Raw genomic sequence first — 25380 nt, 5'->3', positions numbered from 1 at the left:
TAAGATGAGTGTGGCTGAGATGAGAATGATAAGGTGGATGTGTGGTAAGACTAATCAAGATAGAATTAGGAATGAGTGTATTCGGGAATGGGTAGGAGTAGCACCGATAGAAGATAAGTTGAGAGAGAATTGATTGAGATGGTTTGGTCATATTCAACGGAGACTAACAGAGACAGTAGTGAAGAGAGTCGATACTGTAACGGTAGATGGAAGTATTAGGAGACATGATAGGTCTATATTAATATTGGCTAGCGTTGTAAATAGATATATGGTTCTACTTAATTTGACCAATGAAATGGCCTTTGATAGGGCTGCTTGGAGAAGAAGGATTCATGTAGCCGACCCCATTTGATAGGACTTAAGGCTTAGTTTGGTTTAATTTGATTTTTGTTGAAACAAATAAGCCTACAAACATGACTAGTGCCCAAAACTTACAAATTTTATTTATTTGTATAACACGACTCAAACTGAAACAAAATTTCTCAATCTCTCTCTCTCTCTCTCTCTCTCTCTCTCTCTCTCTCTCTCTCTCTCTCTCTCTCTCTCTCTCTCTCTCTCTCTGTGGCTAAGCAATAAATATGATTTGAAAATTTTCACAAACCTCCCAAAATGTTTGATCTATCTTACCAAATGTGAAATATGGAATCACAATTTCCATGGCTTTTACTATTTTAAAAAACAAATAATACCAAATTTATCAGTTCATTGATGCTTGTATTTCTTCTAGGGTTCGGCCTTTTGTCTCTGGTACTAGCTTTGCAACGAATAGAATAGTTAAGGCTCCCATAATTGCGAACATGATAAATGTTCCTGAAAGAAAAAAAAAATGGTTAAATGCGAACATATTAAAGAAAATGATATATATAAACAAAATTTGGTTACTAATTTTTTTTATTATTATTATAGATAGAGACAAAGACAGGGAAGGCCGATGGGGTTATGGAAGGGAACCCTGTTTATTTTGTATGGCTTGTGCGAGCAGATCATACATACAAAAATTAGATTTATTGGATATCACTAGTCAAATGATTAGTGTATATTTGTTTTATAAAAATAGATAAAAAAAATATGATTTTGAAATTACATTGTCTATTTTTAAGACAAATTTGATTTGATTATATAATTATTAATATCCGATTAATTTTATTTTATTTTTGCATAAATGATTATAAAATATATGATTCAAATGACAAATGTGGGCCTATAATGAGCCCACTAAGGCCCAATAATAGCTCTTAATTGGAGAGAGGGAGAGAAAGAGTACCATCTGAGCTCCACTCCATTAGGAAGGGTGAAGGTATATGAAATAACCCAAGTGAAGAACCAGTTGACTGCTGTTACAAGGCTTCCACCCAAAACTTTCATGTTTATGGGGAATATCTGTAATTAAAAAACACACCAAAATAAAAAAATAAAAAAAAATAACAAATAACAAATTTCTCTTGAAATATTCTTCATAAATTTAGACTCTCAATGACAAAATGTTTATTCGAAAAAAAAAAAAAAAAACAGTTCTTCTCAAAAAAAATATCAAAATTTAAATACAATGAATCTGATTGATACATTTCAAATTCTAATTTTTTTTTTAAAAAAAATACATGATATTACTGATTCAAAAAATATTGAGGTATTTAAATAAAGGGTCTAGCTTGTCTCAAGTTGAGATCAAGACTGGACCCGTCCAGTCCGGCCAATGGGGTCCATTTTTTGGGCCCGTTTTGATAATCTGAACCGTCCAATGTGTAGAACTCGTCGAGTACTATATAATTATAAAAAATCACATTGATCGGATAACAATAGCTATGTGATCAAATCAGTTTTATATATATAAAAAAATAGACGGTGAAAAAATTAACGGCTGATAAAAAACTGTTTTGTTCACATAGCTATCGATATCCGATCAATGTGATTTTTTACAGGCATATAGTACTCGACGAGTTCTACACATTGAACGGTTCAGATTATCAAAACGAGACCCGTGGTGGATCCTCATGAATCCAACAACACGGTCCAGTCCGATCTTAGACTGGACCAAAGCCACTGCCTTAAATAAAAGATGTACCTCGGACATCATAACCCAGGGGATTCCTCCCATGCCTAATGCAAACATTCCTCCGAACAGCTTATTGCATAATCAAAAATATCAAATTCAAATTCATCCATTTACCTAATAACAACGTCAATTATATTCTAAGACTTGTTTAGAGCATAAATTTGGATAGGAATTTAAAAATAGCAAGAAAAAGACGTAAGAAATATGAATAAAATATAAACTAATTTATTCCTCTTTTTTCCTCGCATTTTTTCCCCTCCAATTACTATCTAAATCCATTATAACTTAATGTACACATTCTATCTCTCCCCGGCCCCATCAAATGGTGACCAAATTAGGTATAATTTTTTTTTTCTTTTTTTTTTCTGGGTGTGCTTGTAAGAGCAACTACAGCAGACTTTTGTGAATGTTTTTCTAGCATTTGGTAAAGAAATTATCATTTTGCCCCTCAAATTATCACTTAAAAATCAATTAACACTTGTTCTTTTAATAATATCAATTTTATATTTTAATTATTCGACTTGCATCAATTTTATCCCGCCGTCAATTGTTGTCTATAATCAATCAGAAATTGCTAATGTAGATCCAACCTGCATTTGAAAGTTCAGGGGTCTAATTAATATTTTAGAGATAGTTTGAGAGACAAAACATAATTTGAAATTAAATTTCGTTGTCATGACATCAACTTTTGTTTGATTATAAACAAAAGCTAACGGCAAAGGTAAAATTGATCAAAAATTAAATAATTTAAATATAAAATTGATATTATAAAAAAAATGGAGATTAAATTGAAATTGATCAAAAATTAAATAATTTAAATATAAAATTGATATTATAAAAAAAATGGAGATTAAATTGATTTTTGAATAATAATTTAGGAAAAAAAATAATATTTCCTCCATCAATTATTAATAGTTAACAATCACCCACAACTTTTCATCTTCAGTGTAAGTGTTAAATTGTGTGTAGTGTCATAAAAGTTGGGGAAATTCTACTATAAACATCCTATGAAAGAAGTGCAGCATATGCACTTTTAGGCCTTTTTTGTCGTAATTTAAAAAAATTAAAAAGTCAAAAAATTACTATTCTATTTAAGTTATATCATTTTATTTAAATTACATCACCTCTCTATTACAACACTTCAAATCTAACCTATATACAACTCATATTTCATAAAAAGTCAAAAAGTACACTTATTTAGATCATCCCAAACAACCCCTAGTTATATTATTTTTTTTTTAGTTATAACAATATTTATTTATGACTCATGAGATTTTTAATTATGCCTTATGCGGTGTTTGGTTATATTTTTTTTTTTTTAATTATGACTCAAAAAATATAAAATTATATCATTTTCTCTTTTAATTATAAAATATATATGATACACATTCATTGAGAACGGTATATGATACACATTCATTGAGAACGGTATACTATAATCTATCCCCATAAGTTATTAGCGTCCTAAGTTAAAATGTGCGTTAACAGTGATTGGATGAGGGTTAACAAAGAGGTGACAGAGAAAAAGGAGAGGAAGCTAGCACATTTTTATTTTATTTTTATTTCTTTAACGCACATTTTAGCTATACCATTAATTTAATCATTTACATTCTAAATTAATAAACATTTAACATATAATACTTTGTGCCCCCACAAAACCAAATTTCCCTTCCAAAAAAGATAAAATTATTTTAAAATGACGAGTGCTATTAATTTATTTTTATTTTTTAGATCAAATTAATTTAAACTTTTTAAAATTTTTTTTTTCTTTTTAAAAATTGATTTTGAAAGTCAAACCAAACAGAGACTAACTTTTCAAATAATTTACATAATAAACAAAAACAAATGACTGCAATTTAGTCAAATAGAATTACCACTGCGCCGACAACCGCCAGAATGGGAGTGATTTCCTCCCAGGCTTGATCATCCTGCTCTCACAAAAATTTAATTTTCAATTAATAATAATGTTTTTTTAGTGTAGAAATGACAAATTCAAAATTCAAAATAATGCTCTGTTTATATAAAATAAATATATATATAAAAAAAAAAAACCTGCATCAAGAATGACAATCCTATGAGGAAAGAACGCAAGCATGTTCCTGCTGCAGAAATCTGCAAATAATTTGTAAATATTAATTTTATACAAAAATTTCAATCTGTGACAGTGACATTTTTGAAATGATAAGTCCTTTTAATGGATTTTTTTTTTATTTAAAACGTATGACTATAAATCTAGGATAAATTATAGTCATGGTTTCTGTAATTTCAATTGCAATAAATTCACTCTTTAATTTTTTACATTGTATCAATTTAGTCTGATTGAAAATATCCGTTAAAATAATTGGATAGAATTCAAGGTTAAATTAGTCTATTTAAAAGAAAAATCCCTTTGTAGAGAGTGAATGAACTATTTATACCTTGATTTTAGTCGAATTTTTAAATAGAAATTAACACAATGTGAAAAATACAAGGATACATTTGATACATTTAGAATTATAAAAACCAATTTAAAATAAAAAATAAACAAATTATAAAAATTACAGATATAATTTATCCAAAAATCTATCAAACTTTTATTTTATGTATAATTACTTGTTGATTTGTATACCATGAGTCGTTTTAGCTTTATAGCAAACTCAAAAGGCACCTTTTGTGCATACCATTAGGAGTGGTCTTCTTCCTGATCTATCCATCAAGAGCACACCCAAAAAGGTCATTGGAACCTGCACAGAGTTATTTACCAATATCTTCTAAACAACTGTCATATTTACACAAAAATAAAACAGAAAAAAATTTCAAACGCAGAGAATAGGTAGAGCCTACATTTGAGACCCACCTCTTATCTCTCATTTGCAATTTTTGTGTTCATTTGTGCTACTTGTTCAAAAAATAAAAAAATAAAAAAATAAATAAAAATTATGGAACAAAGAGAATAGATAGAGCCCAGTTTGCATACCGGGTCCATACTACACATATGGGTTCGTCCCAAGGTTTTAAAAAGCGGCCGCAACCGTTACGTAACGCCGTTACGTAACGGTTTTGGTGGTTACCACCACCCGTTACGGCCGCTTTTGCAGTGTGATTGAGATTCACAGGTGTGTTGGCCGTAGCGGCCGCTATAGCGGTCGTAACGGTGCCGTAACGGCCGTAACGGCCTGTTACGTACCGTTACGTAACGGTTCCGAACTGCTTCTTTAAAAAAAAAAAAAAAAACTGAAAATAGGGAAAAGGGGATAGAGAGAGAAGAGGGAAGATGAATAATATGTTATTGATTTGTTGAAACTGTAAGACCTACGATATTCTATTCAGCTACTATCAGTCAACCATTTTGTTTGTATGTATCTATCTATATATTATTTGAAAATCATAATAATAATGTGGTCATTATCGATTTGGCTTGATTAAAATATATATATATATTTAGACTCTTATTTATTCTCTTACTTTTGTCTTGGTTTATCTTATATATAATAATTAGTGATTGATTTTTTTATAAAAAATCTAGAAAACATAACACCTATAATTATATATTAATAGATATTTTACACTTGTCAATTTTTATTAGTTTATTTTATTTTTATTTACAGGTTATCTAAAAAGAGAATGAATATTCAACTGATCCAAACTCTCCCAAAAAAAATTCTTTATAATTTATTTTTTAATTTTTATATGATTATATTAGCATGTCTAATTTATTTTTTAAAAACTATTCAAGTTAAAATTTGCATATGCTTCTACAAGTATAATAATTAAAAAATAAATTTATACGTCTAACTCCAATAATTTTTTTTTTACCACAAGTGTAATATGGATTTATGACATATAAAGTCATTAATTAGTAAAATAAATGTAAAAAACTCAGATTATAATGATTTAAAAATATGAAATATATTGAATCATACTTAAAAATTTATAAAAATTGATCAATATTTATTTTAAAACCCAATAAATATGATTATGAAAAAAAAATATGCGTATCGGTAAGTTTTTTTCAAATTGTGCGAAAAATAAAAAAATTCACGGTTTCGGTTACCGCAACCGTTACGCTACGGCCTTTACACCCCGCAACCACAACCGCGGCACCGCCACCGTTACAGCGACCACAACCGCTTTTCAAAACCTTGGTTCGTCCTCTTTCTTTCATATGTGAAATTTTGTGTGTTATATTTTTGACTAACTGTGCTACTTGCATCCAAATAAAGCACACAAAATTTCACAAAGAAAGAGAATAGGCAAAGCCCACCTCTTATCTATCATCTGTGGAATTTTTTGGATATCATTTATTAACAATTGGACTAGCACAATTAGTTACGCTTTTTTGTCATGAATTTTTCAAACTATCGCTACAAGTTAAAAATTAGTGACATTCTTTTGTGATATTTTTTTAAACTATCGCTAAAACTTATAATTAGTAACATTTTTGTGACAATTTTCAAACTATCGCTGAAAATTAACAAGTAGTGACATTTTTTAATAATGTTCGATAAAAAACATCATTAATTCTCACAGGATCTATTGGCCAACAAATTCACCTATTAGGACCTCGCGTAAGTCCCCCGTACTTTTACGTGTTCCATTTGTGTGGAAATAGAATTTTCCATTTCTTGAATGCCCCTAAATTAAAATCATAGATGGAGAGTCCAAAAACCTGAACAACAGCAATTGCAATGGTCCCAATGGTACTTGAAAAACCTACATTCAACAAAGAGACTCAAATATCAGTTTTCCATTGAATTTTATCAAAATTTTACACTCTATATATCTAATATCAGTTGTTATATGACTGTATCGCCATGCTGATACTTACCAGCTGATTCAAAAATGGCAGCTGCATAGTATCCGATAGCATTAACACCTCCAAATTGTTGCAGTACCATGAGCCCAACTCCGACCTTAATTTTATGTGATCGAGTGATAAATCGATTTTTGGAGTCATGAAATGGGAGAGAAGACACAACTTAGGTTTTTTTTAGAAGGCTTACAATGAGGGAATGAGCATATTTCCGCCGGAAGATGTCAAAAATGGGATTTGGGAAGAGTTGAAGGGTTTCTGTATATCTCTGTGAAACAATATTACCTTATCTTATATTTTCTTTCCATGCTAACAAAATTATAAAAAAAAAATATTATATGCTTATAAGAATTTAAAAGAAAATGTTGTGCAATGGCATTTGTGAAATTATAAAGATAATGATGGATGTTTTCATTGTAAATGAAAAAATATAAGATGTTATATCATTCTGTATAGTATATAATTCTGTTTATTGAAAAAAAAAAAAACAAATTGTAACACTTTCATCTTCTGTATTTCGTTTTCATATTCTTCGAAAACCAGTTACAAAAACTTGTTTGGTATATCTACGTTCTCAAAATTTTTAAAAACAACAACAAAAAAAAAAAATATTTAAAAAAACAAGTTTTAATTTCTTCATTTTTCTCCCACCACCTTCCAGCCACCACCCACTATTGTCGCTGCCACCAACACCTCTAACTATTGACCACCGCAAGTTGCCACTCTCTGATGAACTCAACCAAAACTCTGGTCACCACCTTGTGATGTTCAATGACCTCCAGCCACTCCTATCGCCGCCACTCTCCAACGCCAATCAGACCTCTGATAACTCCTAAACATATTCTTTGTTTTTGTTTTCATTTGTTTTTAAAATATTTATATACAACAATTTGGTTTTTTTTTTTTCAAAAAATAAAATAAAAACTTGTTTTTAGTTTTACGAACTTTATGCTAGTTTAAAAAAGAACTAAAAAAAAATTATGATTCAAGGAAAAAAAAGAAAAAAAGAAAGAAAAGGATTACTCTAATTTCATGTGCTTCTTCAGAAATATTGGCATTCTGTCCTCGAAGGCGCTGTAATGCAACTTTACATTGTGACCACCGGCCAAGCATTGCCTGCATTCAATTAATGTCATCATTATTTATATTAATTAGCTAAAATTCGTTATAAAATATACTATAGTTTCAAAACCCAACTTATTTTATTTTATTATTTTTATTGGCACTGGAGTGTCCGGATTAAAACCCGACTAATTCCCAAATACACATGTGTCCGGATCTCCAAGTTAGTCCTAGGGATTCGTCGGGAACTAATTCTTGAAGTGTCTGGATCAAGAAATTTCTTGCAAGTGCATCACGGTTAATTCAATTTTTTTTTTTTCAGTCCAATGACCCTAATAAATTGCTAACACTTAAAAGATTTCAATCCCTAAACTTTGGAGGGAGCACACCCTGAAAACGCAAGACCTTAGATATCCGCTCATTGTTTTGTCCTTCTGATTCTGATATAGTTAGAATAAAATTTACATGTGTATTAATTGATTCATGATACATATTGATTCATAACCAATTCACATGAGTTCATTATGCCGGTTCAATTATCACCAATTACTATATATTGCAAGGGAGTTTTTTTTTTTTTTTTGGATGTGGCCAAGGTTAAAAAAGTTCCATTTTATTTTTCTGAATCTTATCTTCAATGATTTGTTTTTTTAAAAAAAAAATATGTGTCAAGCAATCTTATTCTTCTAGTAAGAAAAATCTAAAAATAAAACAATTAAAAAAAAATCCACTAAAATAGTGATTATTTTTATTTTTAGGGTCTTCTAATTTTGTAGGACCTAAAAGTGAAAAAATATATATTTTTTAATAATTTCAATAAAAATGGAGGAAAAAAATTAAAAATTGCGAGGAAAAAAAAAAATAAAGCAATTATGAAAAGCTAAATTTGGAATCAAAACTCACCCGCCACCTAGGACACACTCAGGCATGAAGTGTAAGCCCAGAAGCTGAAGTACACATGGAACAACTCCTGAAGTAATAATAGGACCAGCCACAAAAAGTGTTAGAAATGGTTGGAAAATTCTGAGTTAAAAATAAAATTTTTCTTAACTTTGGTCTATTATTTAGGTGGGACTCGTACGTCAAAATTGGCGGGTCTAAGTAGTAACGCGTTCTGTGCCGCGTTATGATTCACGTGGTATATTTGGTTGCTCAAAACCATTATCGAGTGAATGAAAAATTGAAGCCAAAGTGTGCTCTATGAAAATGGAGTTTTGGTAGAAAATTCTTAAAGGTTTGAAAAATGACTTGTCCCATATTTTTTTGGTAGGGAAGTTTTGAATGGGTTTATAAGTCTTGGAATTGGAACTTGGGGTGTGCCCCAAGGGGTACCCAAATTTTGTAGAGAGGGAGGTTATAAGTAAAATGGACTAGACCCAAAAAATCACCATGCGCGCCGTTGTTCGTCCGTTCGGTCAAGCCCGCTAGCACGGGTGCGTGATGTAGGGCTGCTCGCAGGTCGGTTTTGGCCGGGTGCGGGTCAAAACCGACCCGACCCGCACTTATGCGGTTGGGGAAAAATGGACCCGCAACCGCCCGCGATGCGGTTTGCGGTTTAGTGTGTTTTTTTTTTTTTTTTTTTTTTTTTTTTTTTTTTAAACTTAAGCAAATTTGACATTTTTTGTTACTTTCTAAACACTTTTTTTTTTTTAGAAGAGTTATAAATTAAATTACAAGATATACAATTCATGATCATAATAAATAGTCCACATGTTAGATTAGATGATATGGAACCGTGCTTGAGGATAGTAATTAATCTTCCTCCTTAGCTTGCAAAAACAAACCCTTAAAAGTCAAACTAGTAACACTAATTTAAATATGCAAAAATAAACCCTTAAAAGTCAAACTAGTAACACTAATTTTAATAGTGGATTAATCTTCACTGTTTAGCTTTTAATATGCAATAATGTGATAATAGAATGACAATTCAAAATATCATATTTAACTGTGTCTACTAGACTAATGGAATATAATGATTTTTTTTTTATATGTATAAATAAAAGTAAAACTCGTAACACTAATTTAAATATCATTAGATCATGATAATGTATATAAGTGCCCATATAATAAATTTTACTTTCATCCAAAATGTAAAAATAAAAATAATAACTAGTTATCTCCATCCATCCAAAATGCAAAAAATAATAATAATAACTAGTTATTTTTTCTTAAAAAAAAAAAAAAAAAACTGCGGGTTGCGGGCGGGTCGGGTTCGACCCGAACCCGATCTTTTGCCAATTTCTTGACCCGCACCCGCCCGCCTACCTACATCGAAACCGCCCAAAACACTGCGGGTAGGGTAGGGTCGGGCGGTTTGTGCGGGCGGGTGGGTTTGTTGCCCAGCCCTAGCGTGATGTGTGGTTGGGCTTGTTCGGCCCAATACTAATCTTTTTTGGGCGAAAAACATTTGGATTTAATTTTATTTTTTGAAATCTATCCAACTATCCATAATTGAAATTAATTATGGAATTAAACTGTTCTGGTTTTTCTTTACACCCAAACAGGACCCTACGGTTTTTTATCTGTTCAAATTTGAATCTAACAGGTTTGTAGCTGTTTATTCAAACTAAACAGGTATCATACCTGTTCAAACAGGTTTTGCACCTGTTTAATTCAAACCCAACAGCCATAAATTCTCCTATAAATAGACAAGTCTCTCATTTGTTTCTTAACTCCAATTTTCGTACTTCTCCTCTGCTATAATTCTCTGCATTTTGCTGCATTGAATTTCTGTGAGAAAGAGTGCAAACACTTAGTGTGTTCGTTAAGCAAACAATTTGTAGTGCTGCTATTGTTTGCAGTTGATCATTTCATTCTGGGAGATAGACGTCCACATTCTGAAAGCACTGTGGAGAGGACGAATCTGTCTTAAGGACACAGTGTCGAACACTGGACTTGATCAGAATATTGTTCAAGAAATTAACCAAGTAAGTTGGTTATTTATTTTCTGTTTTATTTATTTATTTAAATCAGATTTTGATTTTATTTTTGTAACAAAATAAAAATCTATTTTTATTTATTTTATTTTCCTGGGTTGATTATTGTAATCAAACAATTCTCTCATTTTTCTTTTATTTCTTATATATTCTGTTTGTTATTAAGTACACAATAGAATTCATTTTACAAATACAGTAAAGATTATCAAACAAAAAGCAATTTATGTTGAACTATTTTTGTTGACTGAATTCAATTAACAAAAAATTACAATTGAATTCCTTAAATTAAAGAGGATAAACAAAAGAATTCAGTTACCAATTAGAGACAAGACTCGCCAGTGGACCACGATTCCAATCAGATATGTCATTGATAAACCCGTAGTTACCAACAACTGTAGAATCAACAAGATGTAGGTGAGTAAAAGCTGTGTCAATTTAGACTCATCATCAAACGTTAGGTTTGTTTAAGTATAAAATAATTTTTGAAAAATATTTTTTTTGATTTTTTGATGCTTAGTAAGTCGAAAAATAAAAGCTAATTCACAAAAAATGAGTTTATTCAAGCATAAAACATTTTCTGTGGAACTTGAATACTATTAATGTGACCACCACCCAACCACCACCACCATTACTATAGGCTAACGCTACTACCTTGCTACGTCATTACCATGTTTGCCACCAGTGACGAACTCAGAATTTATCTTAAGAGGAGGCCAAGGTAAAATTACTAAAATATTTAGAGGCTAAAATAAAATTATATAAATTTTTAAGAAGACAGAGCTAATTTTTATTATAAATACTAAAAATAACATGTGCCGAATAAGGTTTTTGTAAAGTTTGGGAGGGCAACCTAAAATCATATATATATAGCTTGGTGGGGTTAATGTAAAATTAAATAGGTTTTGAAGGGGAAAAAAGGTAAAAAACTATATACAATTTTAAGGGTCCAAAATGATTATAAAACATTTTATTTTAAAAATATTTCTTTTTCCAAAACAAAAGGAACGTAAATTTCTACCAATTTTCCTGAATTACCTGATTTACTGTTGTTGTGAACCCACCTCGGAGATTCTTTGGTGTTATTTCTGCTATATATACAGGTACCTATTTAGAATTCAATTGATTAATTTGGCAAATTACATCTTTAAATTTCACATTAGAAAAGCAAATAAAAAATGAAACACAAAGAAGTACAACATTTACCACATATGAAAGAAGTCCAATGCCATTTCCCAAAGATACTCTTCCAAGGTAAAGGCTCCAAGCACCCTTTTCAGAGTCATTGAACAAGTATTAACCCAAGGCAAAATTTTAAAATATTACTTTTTATACATGATGATAAAAATTTAATAAAAATGATAAATTACAATAATAACTCCTAAAGTTTAACATTTTTTTTCCCGTTTAACTCTAAAGTCTAATTTTTATCATTTAAGTACTTAAAGTATTAAATTCAAATAAATTTAGTCCTGAAAATAATAAAAAAATAAAACATAAGTCCAAGGGTTATATAAAATTGTTATAAAGCCCGAATTTTAATTTATTATTAACTTAATTATCCTACACGCATGTGTTTTAGAATTGATATCAGAGTTTGGTTTATCAGTTTTGCCAATATTAATATGTGAGCATTAGATATATTGAAAAAGTCAAATAAGATAATTTAAATAATAGTACTGCACTATAAATAATAATTGAACAAAATAATAATCACATTATTAAAAGAACTTAGCGAAAATCTTAAGGAAAATTAATTGGAAATTATACATTAAGTTGACATCTATTATTAGATCAAGGTAAACATTTAACTCTAGTAAGAAATAATACAGATAATTATTCTTATCCTTATCCTTACAGGGTAACTCTCCAAGATAATCTTTTCAATTAACACCAACAGAAAAATAAGGAAATAGATCTAAGTAATTATAGTCTAGACGAATTATAAATAATGGTGAAACAAGGAAAAGATAATGAAATAAATATAAATAATATTAGAAATATCAGAAAAATAAGATAAAATGGATAATTGCATATTATGAGAAACAAATAATAGTAGAATAGAAACAGAAGATGACCTATGAGTATTAGAATTAATCAGTTTGAGAGAAATATACTAATTATAAAAACAAACGTGCTGAGGATAATTTAGTTAACAATAAATTAAATTTGGGCCTAATTACAGTTTTCTATAACCTTTAGGCTTATATTCTATTTTTATATGTCTTTAGGACTAAATTGAATTGAATTTAATACTTTAGGGACTCAATTGACAAAATTGAAACTTTTGGAACTTAAATGAAAAATGTGTTAAACTTTAGGGACTATTATTGTAATTTATCCTAATAAAAAATTAGGAGAAATTACAAAAAAAAATAAAAATAAAAAAATCCCAGGGATTAACCCTTATAACAGAATAAATCTTGTGTTTTTAATTTTGTCAATTTAAACTCTAATTTTTTTTGTTTATTTTCAATCTAAATCATCAACCTATTTTTATACAAGTAAAATCAAAAAAAAGAAAAGAAAATATATTTTAGCTATTAAACACAATAAAAATGATATTTTAGATATTTTACGTACACTTACATTGAGTTTAATTATTAAAATATATTTTTTCTGTCTGTTTTACTTAATAGAAAAATGCAAATGGTTTAGATTGAAATTTAGGATTTAAATTGACATAATTAAAAATGCATAATTTATTTTATTACAAAGGTCAAATCCTGAATTTTTTTTTTTAATTTTTTACAAAAAAAGGGCAAATTACATATACCTTCCTCGATGTTTAGTTAAATTACAGATATCCCCTGGGGTTTTGAAAATTACAGATACCCTCCTGAGGTTTATATTTTCATAACAAATTGCCCCCATAGATTTATATTTTCATAACAATTTGTCTCATAATTTGAACCCCAATTTGCCTCCTGAGGGGGATATCTGTAATTTCTCAAACCTTAGGGAGTATATGTAATTTTACTAAACCTCGAGGGTTATATGTAATTTGCCTTACAAAAAATAATGAGAAATGATTATTCATAATTATTTTTATTTGTTTAGTATTCACACAAAATTTGCTTGAAGGTACAAAAATAGTACTCACTCACAATGATAATTACTCACCAGATCCCAATACATTTTTGAAAAATGCTTCGGACCCTACTGGGAGTCGACCCCCAGTGAGGTGGCGCGCTGTGATTGGACAAAAAAAAAACTGTTTTATTTATTTTATTTTTTTTTTGAGTTTCAGCCAGTGAGGGCTCACCACCTCACTGGGGTCTGCAGCAATGCTCATACACTTTTTGTATTTTTAATTATAAAATTACTAATTATTGAATAAGAGCCTAATCTAATGATATGATTGATGGAAAATAAAATTGTTAGACTTGAATACATTTGATTGGCCCTTCATTTTTTAACCTACCAATATTATATAAAGCTAAAATTATTTGGAACCTCTAAAACTTTGTTAAAATTTGAGGTACAAGAAGATGAGGTACCCAAAAAAAACTTTCTTTCCGATGTATCCAAAAAAATTTTTTTTTGAGGTACAAGAAGATGACCCGGTTCTTCTTGACTACCCAGACAAATACATATATAAGGGCAATCTCAATGTAAGAGACTATTATAAAGTTGAAGTAGTTAAAGGTACATAACCTTATTAATTTAAAAAGTTTTTGTATATCATGTCATTGAGTAAGTCGCTTTCCAACACAATCTCATTTTTCATTCAAATTAGGACTTCAAATTTTCTTATTGATTATCAAATGAAGCATAAATGAATGACAAAGAAGACAGAGATAGAAAGAGGGGAAAAACGAAGCAAAGAAACCTCTGCGAATGCTATTGCAAACCACCCAATAATACAGAATATTTGTGAAAACGCCATTGTCTGCATCACAAAAACCATTTTAATTAAGAATAAAAATAAAATACATCTATATTTCTTAAACTACATGTTTTGTGTCATTTTAATTTTTTTAGTTTTGATCTTATCAATTATAGATAACCATCTAAATCACAAACATAAATAATTAGAAAATTGGATTATAGTTTCTAAAATATGTGTTCTCCATCACTTTAGATTTTAAAATTTTAATTTTGTTATGTTCATCCTTTAATATTGTAAAGTCACTTTTTTCATCAATGTTTATTGACTAAAATGACAAAATCAAAATTGTTGAGAATTAAAGTAATACAAACTCATGTCTTATTATATTATGGATTGTTTTAGAAATTAATTATTTTAGTTGACTTTTTAATTTTTTTTACAAAAAGACATGTAGAAAGTATAAAAAGTGTAGGCTCTATTTGGTAGAGTTTTTGAAGTTTAATTCTATCCATTAGTTTGAATGTGTTGTTTAGTTACAACTTTAGAAAATTAATTCCACACTCACTTTTCAAAACACCCACTTTTTAATATTATATGTCACATCACTCAATTCAAACTCTTTTTAAAATTCATAACCAAACAAATTTTTCACACTTAAATCATAATTCCAAAACTCACAAACTCAAAATACAAATCTGTTATCAAATTATAATTCTAAAGCTCTACCAAACACAACCTTAACTTTTGTGTAGTAACTTTTTAATATTTTAACTATTTTAATTTATTGTCAAAATAACCCTATAATTCAATCAATGATTTAGACTATTCATTTAAACTATTTGAGATTAAAAATATTAAGATTAATTACACTTTACCCCTTTAACTATTACTAAATATCATTTTACCTATTTTAGATTTGAAATCGTACATTTTTAGTATAACTGAGGGGTTGCTTGGGATGTTCTAAATAAATGTACTTTTTGATTTTTTATTAAATATGAGTTGGGTTTAAAGTGATGTGATAGAGAGATAATGTGACTTAAATAAGATGATGTGACTTAAATAAGATAGTGACTTTTTGACTTTTTAACTTTTTTAAGAGATGATAAACAAGACCTTAATTAATCCAAATTATTATTATTATGAATTTTCATATAAATAAAGAGTAAAAGCGGAAACATACGCCTCTCCGGCCAATGAGATCTGCCATCTTCCCACACATTACTGCCCCCAAACAATGCTCCCAATGTCAATATTGACCCAAAAACAGAGTACTGCAAAATCACATCCACACATGATTGGAAACAAAGAAAGTCGAAGAAAATCTAAACTAACTCACTCTCTCTCTCTCTCTCTCTCTCTCTCTCTCTCTCTCTATATATATATATATATATATATATTAAGAAAAATGGGATTTATAACTTTAAGAATTTTAAGAGTTTCAAAATTTCAATTCAATTATGTTGATTTTGTGTTATTTTTTAAAAGGAAAAAAATATCATTGGTTACTAAAAATTAAAATTTAAAATTTGTTGGCACCACATTTAAGTCATCCAATGCAAAGGTGACAAGTGGAAAGTATTTAGATATCTAAGAGTCCCACTTTTGAAGTTGCCCACCTAAGCTACAAATGCAATTCTTCAACTAACAAATATGACGAGCCTAGTGAAAGGCACATGAAGAAGGAGTTAGCAAAGAGCAGTTGCTAGCAGTAACACATGCACAAAGACAGAATTATGACTTTAAGAAGTAGCGAGAAGTAAGGGAATTATGGTGAAAGAGAGTAGCCTAACTTTGAAAGCGCCAAGAAAAGACTATAAATAGATGGAAGCAAAGACTGAAAAGGCTCGATCAAATCCAAACTCTACGTCTTTGTCAATTTCATTTATTTTTAAATTTCTACACTTTGTTTTTATATACTGCACTTACATTTTATAGGAGTAGATTAGTCTTATAATTCCAAAACTCGATCGGTTTCAAAGTTACCCTTACTAAAGGTAACATTTTGTAATTGTTTATTCAATTAATCAATTGTAATTTCTCTCCAGTTTTTTCCTCCCATTCTATTACTAATTTGAGTTAAAGTTTTGGTTCATCTTTTTAATAGAACACAGCAAAGTCCTCTTCATTAAGATTAAGAGAACCTTAAGACAATCGCTTGATAAAAATTGACATTTATTATCTGTAAAAACTTTTCAGATTCTTACGGGCATGCTTGAATTACATTTCTAACAATTGAAGTGTCAAAAATAGCCAACAAAATTATAATCAATGAAAATTTATTGAATGGTATCATTTAGGGATCTAAATTCCAAAATACACACAATTTAATGAATTGTTTTCCATAATAAAAGTATACTATATATTTTACCTAGCTAATCAGCAGGAATTTATTAAAAAATGCTTACACAAGAAACATTTTTCACTCCTTTCAAAATAAAAAGGAAGCTTATACAATAAACATTTTCATCTCTACCAGAATAAATATTCTTTATACCCCCCTCCCTCTTTCAAATGGTGATTGTTAAGATTTCATTGGTGTTTAAATGATTTTTTTTTTCTTATTCTTTTTTCTTTTTATTTTTTCTTTTCATTCAAGCTTAATCTCTACGTTCGTCCGGCCTCTGTTAAAAACGAAACGACAATAAACCAGATCCATATATGAAAATGACCATGGATGCCTCCTTCAAATTTTAAGGTAACTACAAATAGTTATTGGTCTCGGTACTAAGATTAGGTGTGAATTATTTTTTTCATATTTGTTATTTCTAAGTTATGTAATGGATCGATCTGTCATATATAATCGTTTAAATTGTCGATCTTGTTTAAAAAAAAATAGAGTTTGTGGTTGATTATAACTCTATCATATAAATTATAAATACAATAAAAAAGGAATTGTATCTTTTATTGATTTTATATATGTAGTCCTAAAAGTCAGTAATTATATTTTTCATAATTTTTAGTTTCAATTCTATTAAGTGAATATTTGATTTATCAATTAGTGTATTTCTTAGGTGTAGAATATACTCTGATATGTATATTATTATCGAGCTGAAGAAACTTTTGATTTAAGAAACTCTAGGAATTTCAAAGCATTAATATAAAATTAGAAAAATTATGCGAATAGTCCCTGTAGTTGACATGATATGTCAATTTGGTCCATGTAGTTTCAATTTGCTCAATTTTGTCCCTTAATTTAACGGATTGTGTCATTTTAGTCCAATAAATAACGGTTGTTAAGTTAATTTAACGGAAAGTCAAACAATGTGTCAATTTAGTCCCTGTCAAAATCGAGAAAATTGAAACTACAGCGACCAAATTGACACATTGTTTGACATTTCGATAAATTAACTTAACAACGTTATTTATTTAACTAAAATGACACAATCCGTTAAATTAAAGGGTAAAATCAAGCAAATTGAAACTACAGGGATCAAATTGACACATCGTGTAAACTACAGGGATTATTTGCATAATTTACCCTATAAAATTTTAAAACTTAAGAAATACAAGTGACATATAGCTATTGCCGGATTTAACTGTATCTGTAGTTTTAAATTTTAAAAAATATTTATATATAGAAAGTCAAATAAATAAATTTAATCATAACTAAGCCACATCTAATTTGATATTTGAAAATCCTTAAAAAGAAATTCTAAATTTAAATTTAGTATTATATAATTTAAAACTTTAAAAATATTTACTTCAAAATATTATTCATTTTTTAAATATTTGAAACTAAAAAATAATTATAATTTAAAACTATTGACTTATCTAACCATATCTAATTCTCAAATTCAAATTTAAATTGTACATAAAATGTCAAAAACAATTTTAACTATATCTTTTTGGTTAGATAGCAATTTGTTTTAGCTATATCTAAGCAATATTTAATTTTAAATTTAAAAAGAAAATTCAAAGAAAATTTTAATCATATATAATTTTAAAATATTTAAATTATTTTTTAGTTGTTAATCATAATTTATCAAAGGGTCAAAAAAAAACAAGTAAACATGTCATAATCTTATTGAAAAAAATATTACATTGAAAAGTTTAAAATTACTTTCAATTCATATCATACACTCACTTTTGGAATAAACTTTTATGGTCCATTATATTTTTTAGATTAAAACATAGTCCATGAGCTAGTTTAGTCTAATCTTTGATGACATGTATTTTTTATTAAGAACTTAAAACATACAATTATTAATATCAAAATAATAAATTTCACTTATATGTAACTTTGATAAAAATTAATAAAATTTAAATTGATTATAAATCATTTCTATGAATTTTATATAAATTTTATATTATTATTTATATTTAAAAACTAATTTTTAATTATTCAAGTAATATGCAAGTAAATAAGAAAAGAAAAGACTGTTAGAAATTGCAAAACTCCAAAATCAGTGAGACACAAAAACATGTGAGAGTGCCCAAAATTCGATTTGTTCTTTTTCGAAACTTCCATCCAGACACAACGTATCCAATGCGTATCCAATCAAAGAAATATGAATAATTCTATTTACACAACAAAACTAACTATTTATACATTTTTTCTAATTACATCACTAGAAAAATTTAAATTTTTTATTTTATCTTTTTACACCTTTCCTAACTATTGAAAATCCGTGCTATGCATGGAATGTGAAAAAATTAATAAAACAATAGTTAGATTTTTCTATATAAATTATGAAAACAAAAAAATGTTGAAACCTACAATTTAAGTTTTATAATTTTATGACAATTTATGTATTAATTTCTAATTTGTCACAATTTTGATTATGCAACTTTCAACCCCCTTATTAAAGTTGTAAATTTGGGCGAGTTGAACCCAAACAACTCGAGTCAAGTTTATAAATTTTTAAAGATTGGGAACATAATTTTTAATTTGGTGAGAACCTATGTAAAATTTTAAAATTCGAATAAATTTGAATGGACTTGGACAGAGACACTAAATAACCTAAGCACTCGAAACAATATTGTATACATAAATATATAAAATTATTTGTTAATTTATTTTTTTTAAAAAATAAGATTAATTAAAAATTTAATATTAATGAACAAAAACAAATGCACCTTTTAGAAAAAAATCATCGAATAAGTTGATATTAAAAAAAACATTTTATAATGGCATAAAATAATTTAAATATGATTTTTCAAAAATTATTTTTAATTTAAAAATTACAATAAAATATTTAAATATAATATAATTAGATTTTTTTACAAAATAAAAGTATCCGGATTAAAAAAAAAAAAAGGTATGAAGAATATTTAGAATGGTATTATCATTTGATCTGAAAATAATTCTAGATGACCAATAAATTATCACCTATAACCCTCATTTTTTTTAAATAAGAAAAGATATTTCACAAACCATCACTTTTATCAGAAAAATAACATTTATTTTTATTTATTTGAGCAAAAATCACTTTTTAGCAATTTGACCCAAAATTTTTTCTTTTTTTTTATTTTATTTTAGTTTTGTTTAATTGACAATTGAGTTTAAAAAAAACAAAATAGGATCTACCATGTTTCGCAAGTACTAAACAAGTCTAAACGAACAATAAAAAAAAAATGTTTGAGACCTACAAAAAAACCCCACAATTGTATCCATAATAATGTGGTATCATATGTGTTAACTCTTGATTTGTTATACACTCAATGACATGGGACCCAACTCCCATGCCACATCATTATGGGTGAAAGTGTAGGTCTGTAACATTATTGGAACAATAAATTATCACATGTAACTCTCACTTTTTTTATTATATAAAAAAAATAAGTTTCACCAACTATCACTTTAAATCATAAAAAAAAAAGAAAGTTTCACCAACTGTCACTTTAAAAAAAATAAGTTTCACCAACTATCACTTTAAATCATAAACAAAAAAAAAAATTGTTTATTTGTATTTAATTTAAGCAAAAGTCACTTCTTAACTATTTAAGCCAAAAGAAATTTATTTCTTTATTTTAATTTGTTTAATTGACGAGTGAGAATAAAAAAAAATTAAAAAATAGAATCTATTATGTTTGGCAATTGTTAAAAAAATCATTCATTCCCTTAATATTTTTGTCTTTTGTTTAAAAAAATATTTGTATTAAAAAAATTTATTGTTTAAGTCCTTGTAATTTAGAAAGATATAAAAAAAAATTATAAAACTTAAAGCCAAAAATGACAAAAACATAAACTTTTGATAGCGATTAATAATTTGAATGCATGTATTCAATAACATATTATGTTTACACCAATAATATTATGACACATCATTATAACATATGTAAACATAGATCTCATTCTAATTGTAACAACATAATTTAAAAAAGAATTTAAATTTAAAATTTTGTTTTATTTATAATTTAATAAAACATGCATTAATTAAGTAATGAATATTGATCTTATTCTGGTAACATAATTTAAGAAAAAAAATCTAAATTTAAAATATTATTTTAAGAATATAAAATTAATTTATAGACCAATCATATTGTGATATATAATAACAAAAATTAAACAAAATCAAAAAAATTAAAACAATTAAAAAAAGAATTGCAACTTTCAACTTTAATAAGATGACAACGTTTTGAAATTATAATAGTATATGAATTTTGTATGAGGTTTTGAAACTCTCATAATATCTTTTCTTAAAAGTATTCTTTTGTAAAATATATAAATAGTTTTAACGATACTCTTATTGCTCCTTAATATAAAAATTATGAGCTAATTATGATAATTTTAAATTGGTATTTAAAATTGATAAATGCTAAAATAGATCATTATAATTTTAAATTTATATTGTGTCAATTTTAAATAATAAAATATCAATATAAATTTCAAAAATGCTAGAGGTCCCAAAAATTCTACCAAAAATTTTATCAAATGTCTCACATGGGTGTGGGACCCACGTGGGACCCACATTGTGTGGGTCCCACACCCATGTGAGACATTTGGTAAAACTTTTGGTAGAATATTTGGGGTCTTTAACATTACTCTATAAATTTATAGGTTGCGTATTTATTAATTTTCTCTCCCACCGAAACAAATTTCGTTGTTAATCAATATATATGTTTAAGGGTTTGGCTTCTCTCTAGTCTCAGATTAGACTAGAGGGTATTGTTGGGTCCGTAAAGGCCTACCAAAGGTCTCGTTTCAATAACCTGAACCGTTCAATATGTAAAACTCGTTGATTATTATATATTTGTAAAAAATCACGTTGATCAGATATCGATAGCTACGTTATCAAATCAGTTTTGTATAAAAATAAATAGACGGTGAAAAAATAAACTGTTGACAAAAATTTGATTCGATGAAATAGCTATTGTTATCCGATCTATGTAATTTTTTACAAACATATAATACTCGACAATTTCTACATATTGAATGGTTCGGATTATCGAAACGGAACCCGTGGTAAATTCCACGGACCCAACAGTACCCTCCAGTCCGATCTAGGACCGGAGGGAAGCCATTCTCTATTTTTAAAATTTGATAGTTTTTAGCCTTATATATATATATATATACACACACACTACAATTCTAAAAATTTTATCCTTAATTAATTTCCACCGCACAATTACAATATTCATAAAAATCCTAATCGAATTTTCTGGAATAGTAACATTAATGAAATATATATACACCATGTGTTTCAAAAATTTAAATCTAACTATAATGTATTTAATTATATATATTACATTAATCGATATAGGTAATTGATCTTTTTTATTTTTAATTTGTAAAGGCGGCATCATTATATATTATGCAAATAGAATTGAATCACACTAAATCAGAGTGAATTTTACGTTTTAATACGATTCGAATAATTTATATTGAAACACATATCAAATTATATGAATTAAATTGCAAATTAAAAGATTCTAACAAACACATATTGCCTGAGAGGGTAATTTTTGGAGAAATTGGACCGAGCTTTGAGATGGACTTTATGGCCCAAAGTGTGAAGGACTCAGTAAAAGGCCGCAATGATATTCCGGTCCAGAAGAAGCATAGTTACTCCGGCCCAGGAGAGGTATGGTTACTCCGGTTTAGGAGAGGTGTAATTGCTTCGGCCCTAGATGGTATAAAGCTACTCCGGTCTGGAGGTAACTTGATGTTAGTCCGGCCTCACGGTTAGTTCATAACTAGAGTTAGTCCGGTCTCGGAGTTAATCCGGCCGCGGTGTATTGTGGTTAGATCGGCCAGAGCTTGCTACTCAGAAGCTTGGTCTAAACGCATCATGGTTGAACGGGGAAAAGCCGAGATAAGGAGTTGGAGGAGAAAACCGAGCTAAGGATAGTTCGGTCTTCTCTGTGGCTCAGCATAGCCAGTGTTACTTCGGTCAAATGGTGATTCGGCCATGGAGAAAACCATCCCACTAGGTTTAAGCAGTGGGGGAGGGTGTAAAAGGATAAGCATTATCCTTAGGAGTATGAATCCTAGGAGGACTCTGCATGGAGAAATACAAGTCCTACTAGGATTGTGCCACGGGAAACTTATAAAAGCTCACAAACATCACCTTGGAGGAGGTAATTGAATACAATTTTTTCTGAGAACATAGAGCTTTGTCTATTTGTCAAGTTTTCTGACTTAGGCATCGGAGGGGTTTCCGGCACACACCCGCCGGCTAGCTCACGTTTGTGTTTTCAGGTAACAAAGCGACGTCGTACGGAGGAGCGTGGACTTGGTCAACAGGATTATACGAGGAGAATTATTTCCTCCCCGTACAATGCCAAACACATAAGATTTCTACTAACCGCTGCATCAGAGAGCCCAAGATCATCCATAATGCCAGACTCAGCAAGTGATGAATATCCCACCTGCAATTCAATACATATCAAGACTTCAAATATCGATATATATAGCAGATATTGTTTGATATTGGCCGATATATAACTGTATATATATTGGTTTTACTTACAGCAGCCCCAAACACATAAGAAACACAGCAAGCAATAAGGGTGCTGATGACAACAATGGCAGTCGCCGGGGACTCGCCGTCGTTGTTGCTCTGCAATTCACTATCATCCCTGCCATTGGCTCTATGAACAAGCAGAGGACTTCTTGTTTGCTCTCCTTCAAGCAAAATTTTCTACATATCTCTGTTCTCTTAGGAATGGAACAGAGTGAGAAAGTAGGAGAGAACATAAAAAATAAAAAATAAACACCCAATATATATACAGGCCTTGTTTGGCAAAAGTTATTTTTAACTATTTGGGTTAAAATAGAAAAAAAGATAAAAATAGTTAATAAAACAAAATATCATATCATATCAAACTCATAATCATTTTGATTTTTCTCCCACAAATATCACATTCAATTATAAAAAAATTAAACAATATTTTCGAATACAAATTTTTTAATCTACTAAAGTAACTTATTAAAATAACTAATTTTTGAAATGAGGCCTATTCACTTGCTAATATATTGCCATGTCAGTGCTTTGTTTGAAATGTATGAATGAATGAATTAAACAAGTTGAATTTTTGTATTCATTGGTGCAAATGGGAATATATGAAACAAGCGTTTTGTGGCTGATAGTTTGCTATGCTATTGCACTGAGAAATGTGAAAAAGAAATGTCAACAATAAACAGTGATTTTAAAACGAGGAACTTTATATAAAAAGGTGTTTCGACTGTACCTAACTTGTGGACTAGCTTAAATTTGGAAAAATTATTTCTTAGTTAAGGGATTTTATGTGACTATATTTTTAGTTAATCATAAATTATCATATCTTTTTATACTTTCGAATGACTCAACATAAAATTTTGAATCTTTACTCCATCAACTAATCACACTATATGTTGGAAGAAATGATTTTATATCGGCATATTTTTTAATCCAATTTGGGTGGACCCCAAACGTCTTTTGGGGTGGGTCCGAAGAGGTGAAGTGGTGAAAACGGAACGTCAAAACCATTTATGAGTGAATGGGAAGATGACGTCGTTTTCGAATCTAACATTAATTTTTTAGATAAAATTCATTTGAATTTTTTCATTTAAAAAATTATTGTGGGAATTTAATTTAATTCTAAAATTCAAATTTTGGATTCTTGAGTGGTTTCCTAAAGCTTTTAATTGTGGGAATTTAATTTAATTCTAAATTCAAATTTTGAGTTTCTAAGTGGTTTCCTAAAATTTGTACCTCATCATTTATTTATTTATTTAACTATTTCATTAGTTTAATATATATATATATATATTTGAAATAGTTTGAATAAATAACAAAGATTCTAAAGGTTAGAATTTGTTCCATCAAAAAAACTGCGGAACACTTTTTCAAATGTTTGAATTTGAATATTCCTGTTCAAATGGTCAACTTTGTTTGAATTGAAAAACAATAGCACCTTTTCATTTCATTAAACTGATGCCTGTTCGGGACTTTTTGTTGCTTATAAATATCATCTATTCTAGTAGTTTTCGTATCTGGTTTTTTTTTTTCCAATCCGAGAAAAATCAGTCCGTGTATCTGATTTTGCAATCCGAAAATAGTCTGAAATTTTGTCCCATTGTTGTCCAAAATTTTCTACTTTTGCATTATTCTTCATTTTAGATTTAAGAATAAATATTAAGAGAGTATTAGAACACAAGGTTTGGTTCACCGAACAAATTGTTTGGAGTACTACTACAATTTGTGAAGATCATTGTATCCTGGGAGATAGACGCCACTCAACCGTAAGTACCGTAGCGGGGCGAATCTGTCTTAAGGACAGA

General features: G+C 28.7%; 1 pseudogene; it reads right to left on the bottom strand.

Annotated features, from left to right (window-relative positions):
• Positions 1 to 697: 697 nt before the first annotated feature.
• On the bottom strand, positions 698 to 25214 carry LOC114282889 (sugar transporter ERD6-like 5; annotated as a pseudogene).
• Positions 25215 to 25380: the final 166 nt, after the last annotated feature.

Source organism: Camellia sinensis, chromosome 5, assembly GCF_055761805.1.
Source record: "Camellia sinensis isolate YWXY chromosome 5, ASM5576180v1, whole genome shotgun sequence".
NCBI classification, from domain to species: domain Eukaryota; kingdom Viridiplantae; phylum Streptophyta; class Magnoliopsida; order Ericales; family Theaceae; genus Camellia; species Camellia sinensis.
This window is presented reverse-complemented; position numbering and strand designations above follow the sequence as displayed.